Consider the following 6,943-nt stretch of genomic DNA (forward strand, 5'->3'; position numbering starts at 1 on the left):
TAACATTACATATGGTTGTAAATAATAGTTATTTACACCATAAAGGAGGTAAGTATTATTTGCCAGTCGAGGACGATTTTGCGCCCGAGCGGGGCGAGGGCTGGCAATAGAGTCCGGGACTGGTAAATTATACTTAACTGCTGCGTGATGTATAACATTTTGTCTCCTCCCACAGTTGTTTATGGTTCATGAAATAAAGATTAAGTTTTATTTTTTGACATTTCTTGATCAATTCATTATGACGTTATTCGAAATCTTGCAAAGTCGCCTTGGTTGTTTGGATTTTGTTGTTTCTAAATAAAGCTACATAAGAGTTGCAATTTTGCTGGTTTTGAATTATTATTTCTAAATTAGTCATTTTTAAATAGAAAGTACAGCAAATGCTGCTTGCGAATTTTTATTGCCCGAGACGTCTAAAGTGCGCTACCAAAGACCTCAGAATGACTAGACAAGTAATTCCCTATGCATTGCAAAGGAATTGTTTTGATTTTCCACAACTTGAGACATCCTGCTATTAAACAAGGATGAAAATAGTTTTTTGTTTACTAGGGAACTCTTAACCAGTGGCGTGTGTGTTAAAAAGGTGATATATTTTAATATTTGTCTAATTTATATATATACTTACCGATTTCACACCTAATTTGGTTTTAAAATAATGTTAATGACTTCTTTTTTAAATAAATAGAACCATGTTCGTTTTACTCCATAACGGCACTTACTGCCGAAAAAAAGTAATACTAGTTACAACAATCTTTATTTTCTCAGTAACAATATACATCAGTATGTTAAATAATACTAATTAATAAAAGTTTGTAGCAGTTCAAATAGGAATCACAAAGTTACAGTTACAGTTGCATATAGTATGGTAGCTATATTATACTTGTATACAATAATATGCATATCAAGTAGAACAATTAGTGATAAATGAAAGATAAATAGTAAATGGGGTTATTACACATATTTTTAAGTTCTTTAATTTCTTAAAACAGATTTATTGGATCTAATTTGTTATGGTCGCAATTGCTACAAAGTGATCCCGAATTATGTGCAAAAAATTGTTTATACAATTTTAATAGGGGTCCTGTATTTTGACTAAACGAACTTGGGAATTCAGGAAATGCTGTGTCCTTAAGATAAACTCGGTCACCAGGTCTTATTAAGAAATCACTTGATGTGAAGTGATCTGAACATACAACACTATCTTTAGGACTATTTTCCTTTCCTATACAGCTCAAAATGCGAGAGAGCCAAACGTCTCGGCGTTCAACATTCGAAGGAATCCTAAAATCAAATTACCTAGGTATATTTCCTTTTAAATAATGTTGCTTTTGCAATTCATGTTACTTTTTATTTAACCGTAACACACAATTCACGTTTTAAAAAAATATTTTATATTTTCAATATTATTGCACTGAAAATTTTCTATTTCAAATTTTGTTTTAAACTACCGTCTGTTATCTGTTACGCCCATGGTAAATCTACCTACCTGTGAAAAGAGCGATTGCCTCCACTTTTAAAGCGAAATCTACATATAACACAATATTTTCCCATTGTCTATTCACAAAAACAATAAATTCTGCCAAAGAAACTAATAATAATCCACGGTAAACACAACGTTAAACTCAGTAAGCATGCAAAGAATTAATGGCGGCCGACAGTCTTAAACAATAATAAACATGTAGCATAGAGCAGGTACTGCGCGCGCACCTTACCACATGTCTTTAGCCAATGGGAGGCTGAGTTCTCAAAATATTTACAGTAGAACAAAACAAACCAAGACAATGCACTGTCTATCCTTTCTGAGGTCGCTACGGACAAGCGTGCCAGAACAAAAATACTGGTGTTTCTGAAATGTCACTGCTAGCACATTTCGTGGAGAAGTCAAGAACTTTAAAGTCACCGACGAGTTTGTGGAATGAATGCTTAATGATTAAGTCAACTATTTCCATAGAGGAGAACGTGGATATGTCAAAATACCCCAAGCTGAAAGCATTTTTGAAACGTAAGGATGACGGCTATACACCTAAAAAGTCAAACATTTTTACAAGAAAACAAGTCAACGACATTCAGACACCCGATAACACATATTTGCTAATGAAGATAGTGACGGTCTTAGGCATTGCAGGAGCATGCCGTTCTGATGAGTTGTAGTCCAAGCATTATAGAGAAATGCTTACAGAAATTATTACCTGGACATAAAAAATATGACCGTATAGAAAATTAAATTTTAATTTGAGTTTCTTGTTCTTTAAACTCGATCTAATATGGCGAACATGGTTAAAAAAAATCGCAGTTGAAAAAAACGGTTTTTCTAAAATAACTAAAAAAATATAGCACGGATTGAAAAATTTTAAATGAGAAAGTTGTAGGTTTTAAAAAGATCTATCGACTGATTTTTTGAAAGTATCGATTGCTTTGTTACTTTTCGAGATATATCGAAAAAACCGTTAAAAATCTTCTCTTTTCTCTTCTTCTATAACTCGTTTACATTTACGTGCCCATATTTGCTATTTACTGCAAGCATAGCCCACGGCAAGCCAAAAAAGTACATTTTTGAAAAATTTAAAAATATTAATTATTTTTCGAGATATATCGATTTTTTGAAAAAAAGGCGCTCTCGAAAATTGGCTAGATCTTCTCAGCGGATAGCCCTACAGTAACGATTTTCGGTTTATTTTCTTCGTAAAGAGTTATATTATCATGCTGTTAAAAAATGTTGACGATTTTATTAATTTTAAGGATCAAAAAATGACTTTGAATAAGTTGCACTTTTTTGGGTATGTTTTTTTCAAATTACTATTTCAATTTTTATTTTATGAAAATGACTTTTAAAGAAAGAAAACTAAACATTTACGGGTCTATTTTGCTTCTAAGGCGAAAATGCTATAATATTCGTGTTTAGCTACCCCAGATTAAGTACAAAAAAATAATAAAAATTGAAATAGTTATTTGAAAAAAACATACCCAAAAAAAGTGCAACTTTTTCAGTCATTTTTTGATCCTTAAAATTAATAAAATCGTCAACATTTTTTAACAGCATGATAATATAACTCTTTACGAAGAAAATAAACCGAAAATCGTTACTGTAGGGCTATCCGCTGAGAAGATCTAGCCAATTTTCGAGAGCGCCTTTTTTTCAAAAAATCGATATATCTCGAAAAATAATTAATATTTTTAAATTTTTCAAAAATGTACTTTTTTGGCTTGCCGCGGGCTATGCTTGCAGTAAATAGCAAATATGGGCACGTAAATGTAAACGAGTTATAGAAGAAGAGAAAAGAGAAGATTTTTAACGGTTTTTTCGATATATCTCGAAAAGTAACAAAGCAATCGATACTTTCAAAAAATCAGTCGATAGATCTTTTTAAAACCTACAACTTTCTCATTTAAAATTTTTCAATCCGTGCTATATTTTTTTAGTTATTTTAGAAAAACCGTTTTTTTCAACTTTGCGATTTTTTTTAACCATGTTCGCCATATTGGATCGAGTTTAAAGAACAAGAAACTCAATTTAAAATTTAATTTTTTATACGGTCATATTTTTTTTGTCCAGGTAATAATTTCTGCAAATTTAACATTAATCCGTGACAGAATGCTTGGACTATAAGGAGGTAAATTACCTCACTTACGTCCCATTGTCCCTAGCAATTTCCACTTCTACGGTAAAATCCACTTACCTCCTTAAAAACAATGTATTACAACTATTTTTAAATATGGATGAATTGCAGGCTTTGAAATATACCAGTGTTTTTGACTACGCGTTGGATAAGTCCTTATTGCCTAAAAGTAACAGCTTTACAGATCTTGGGATTTATTTGACTTAAAACTTGTTTGTTTATTTCTGGAGAAATTTTATTTTAAACATTTTTCCTCAACTATCAAGATTGCGCGAGTAAATAATTGAAGTGCTTCAAATTTTGCTAGCATAGGTATATTGTAATACCAGTAACTTCCTACTTCTAATGAATCCTGATACCATTTTCACCGCCGCACCATCATCTCGGCTAATAAGGGCTATCTATTATTCATAAACACTTGCAGTCTGCAATTCCCTATAGAAAAGCCGATGCATACGCACAGCCTCTCATCTTCCTGGCGCAGCAAAGGGTTCTTATAACACTCAGGGGATGATCTACATTCTGCTTGAGATTGAATATACAGTGATCCGGGCGGTGAATGTGTACCTGACATGAAGTCCGTCTCCAGGGTATTTTCCCGGCTACAATGCTATTATTGTGGATAGGTACAGGGGAGCTGAGCGATTTTCTTAGAGCCCCCTTGTGCTGCGGAAAGTCCTTTAATCAGTGTACGAATAGTTCGGTTCCGTACACAATTGCTCGGAGGGTAGGTGCGGGAAATTAATATTCAGGGTGTACCTAAATTTAACGTGAAATTATTATACAGGGTGGTACCGTACTTACCGTACTTACCTTAGTTCAAAAGTTGATAGTTAAAGAGATACAGGGTGTTAAATGTAAAATATTATTTCAGTTTTCTTTAATTTATACCTTAACAAATGTAAATATCCTCACAAAATTTTGAGAATTGAGTTCTTTGAGTAGAGGAATTGAAATCTGTTCACATTTTGGTTAAAGTTCATAGAGGGCGCTAGTTGCAGTAGATTGAATGTGTTAAAAATTACATAACTTTTTTGAACTTTAAGATATCTCATCTTTGGTAACAAATTTTTATTTTTCAACTTTTTTTACACAAAAAGGTATCCTTTATTAAAGTAGCTGTCTCGCACCGTTTTAGAGATATTTGGCTTTGAAACTTCCAATGCTGTTGCATTAAATTACAATTAGTACCTACAGGTATTATTAATTTAGCGGTAAAGTTTCTTAAGTAGGATTTGGACGAAAATCAAATAATTGACGTCTTCCACTTGTCTTATTGCTGTCATTTGTATGCTAATTTCTATTAAATATTATTCGTATCTAATTAAAATTACATCTTAGCTTACACATTAAATTGTATACTCATATACATAAATGTGGGATAGATTGCTTCGTTTTTGGAGTTACATGAAATCAGTTGTTTATGGAGAAACTATAAACACTTGAGAATAACTTTAGTAGCAGGTTTTAAATGCTGCAAAGTGATTTCGCATTAAGGATTTATACTTTAAAATAAGACAATCTTTTAATAAACGTGTTGATAAATGTATTGAGGTTAGAGGTGGACATTTTGAGCAATTATTGTCAAAAAGGCATATTTTTTAGTAATGTTTACTATTTTACTGTTCATTACAATTTTTAATTCTAAATAAATTCTTGTTTTTAACATTTCTAAATTATTTTAATTATTTCAATTATTAGCATTGGAAGTTTCAAAACCAAATATCTCGGAAACGGTGCGAGACGGCTACTGTCATAAAGTCAACCTTTTTTGTGTAAAAAAAGTTGAAAAACAAGAATTTGATACCAAAGATGAGATACCTTAAAGTATGAAAATTTTATGTCGTTTCCAGCACCTTCAATCTACCCCAAACCCCAAAATTTTGTGTAGATATTTGCATTTATTAAATTTATTTAATAAATAAATGGAAATAAACTAAAATAATATTTTACATTTAACACCCTGTATCTCTTTAACTATCAACTTTTGTACTAAGGTAAGTTCGCTTAAATCGCAATATTTTTGCTTCGGGAATCTACCCATGAATTTTGGCCCATTACCTCGGGACCTCTCTGTATACAGGATGTCCCAGTGTCAGCGTACAAAAATTTACCAGGAGTTACACCAGACCAAAATAAGATTAAAATTGTTATAAAATATATTTCTGCGATGCACTCTCACTGAGTTACTGAGGGTTGTTTAGAAAAAAATAATAACAACTTTCCGCAATAACAAAAACCCTTTCAGAGATTTAAGTAATTTTTGGGTGAAGTGTACATCTATTAAAGGTCTTTAAAACTGCATAGTGCTTAATTCGATCTGGCGCCAGGGGTGGTCTAGGCCAACGTGTCCTCAAGGTTATGTCCTCGTAACATTTGCATATCTTAGTTTTATGTAATTTGATTTAGTTTTCCTGAATCCGCAATCGATTCTGAACAAAAAATGTGCTCTTGTTTCATAGCTCAAAAATAAAACTTTATTATTATTCATTTCATTAATTCGTAAAAAAATGCATGTAAGTAAAAATTTTATTTGTTGTTATCTAATAGGTAACTGTTATTATATAAAACAAAAATTTTTACAAGCGTACATGTCAAAATTAGTTACAGTACTCGAGGTTACGAGAAATTAACTTAACTCCAAAAGAACAAGATATTGAGTATTATGGAATTTTCCAACAACGAATATGCCGAAAAGATATTTGCCTACGGTTTGTGTGATGGAAATTCATTGGCGGCCTCACGAGAATATCCACGTATGTTTCCAAACAGATGGCAACCTTCACAGCACGTATTCCAACGAGTTTTCCAAAGAGTCTGTGAGACCGGGAGTGTTAAAAGTGGAAATACCAGAATAAGATGTAATTTGGAGGATGCAAACATTTTAGACGAAAATGTAATGATTCTTCCACCAGTGTCCGAAGAATATCAAGGCAAGTAGGTTATTCCACTCAGCAGCGTCTGGAGAATTTTAAACTGAGAAGAACTGCACACATACCACCTATACCGAAAAACGGATACAGTTTTGTAGGCGGTTAGAAAATATCTATAACGACGAAAATTTTCATCAAAAGAAATTGTGGGGCGATGTAGCTATCTTTACGAGAAATGGTATAAATAATTTAAAAAATGTTCATATCTGGTCCATTAAAAATCTACATGAGATAAGACCCTCCGCGTTTCAAAAAAGATTCTCCATAAAACTATGGGGAGGAATCCTCGACGGAGTCATTTTGTCTCCTCAAATTATTGTAGGCCGTTTGAGTTCAGAGAGATACACGGATTTTTTAGAAAATATTATTTATGACGTACTAGATGACGTTCCC

Source organism: Anoplophora glabripennis, unplaced genomic scaffold (genome assembly GCF_000390285.2).
Source record: "Anoplophora glabripennis isolate ALB-LARVAE unplaced genomic scaffold, Agla_2.0 scaffold54, whole genome shotgun sequence".
In the NCBI taxonomy this organism is placed as follows: domain Eukaryota; kingdom Metazoa; phylum Arthropoda; class Insecta; order Coleoptera; family Cerambycidae; genus Anoplophora; species Anoplophora glabripennis.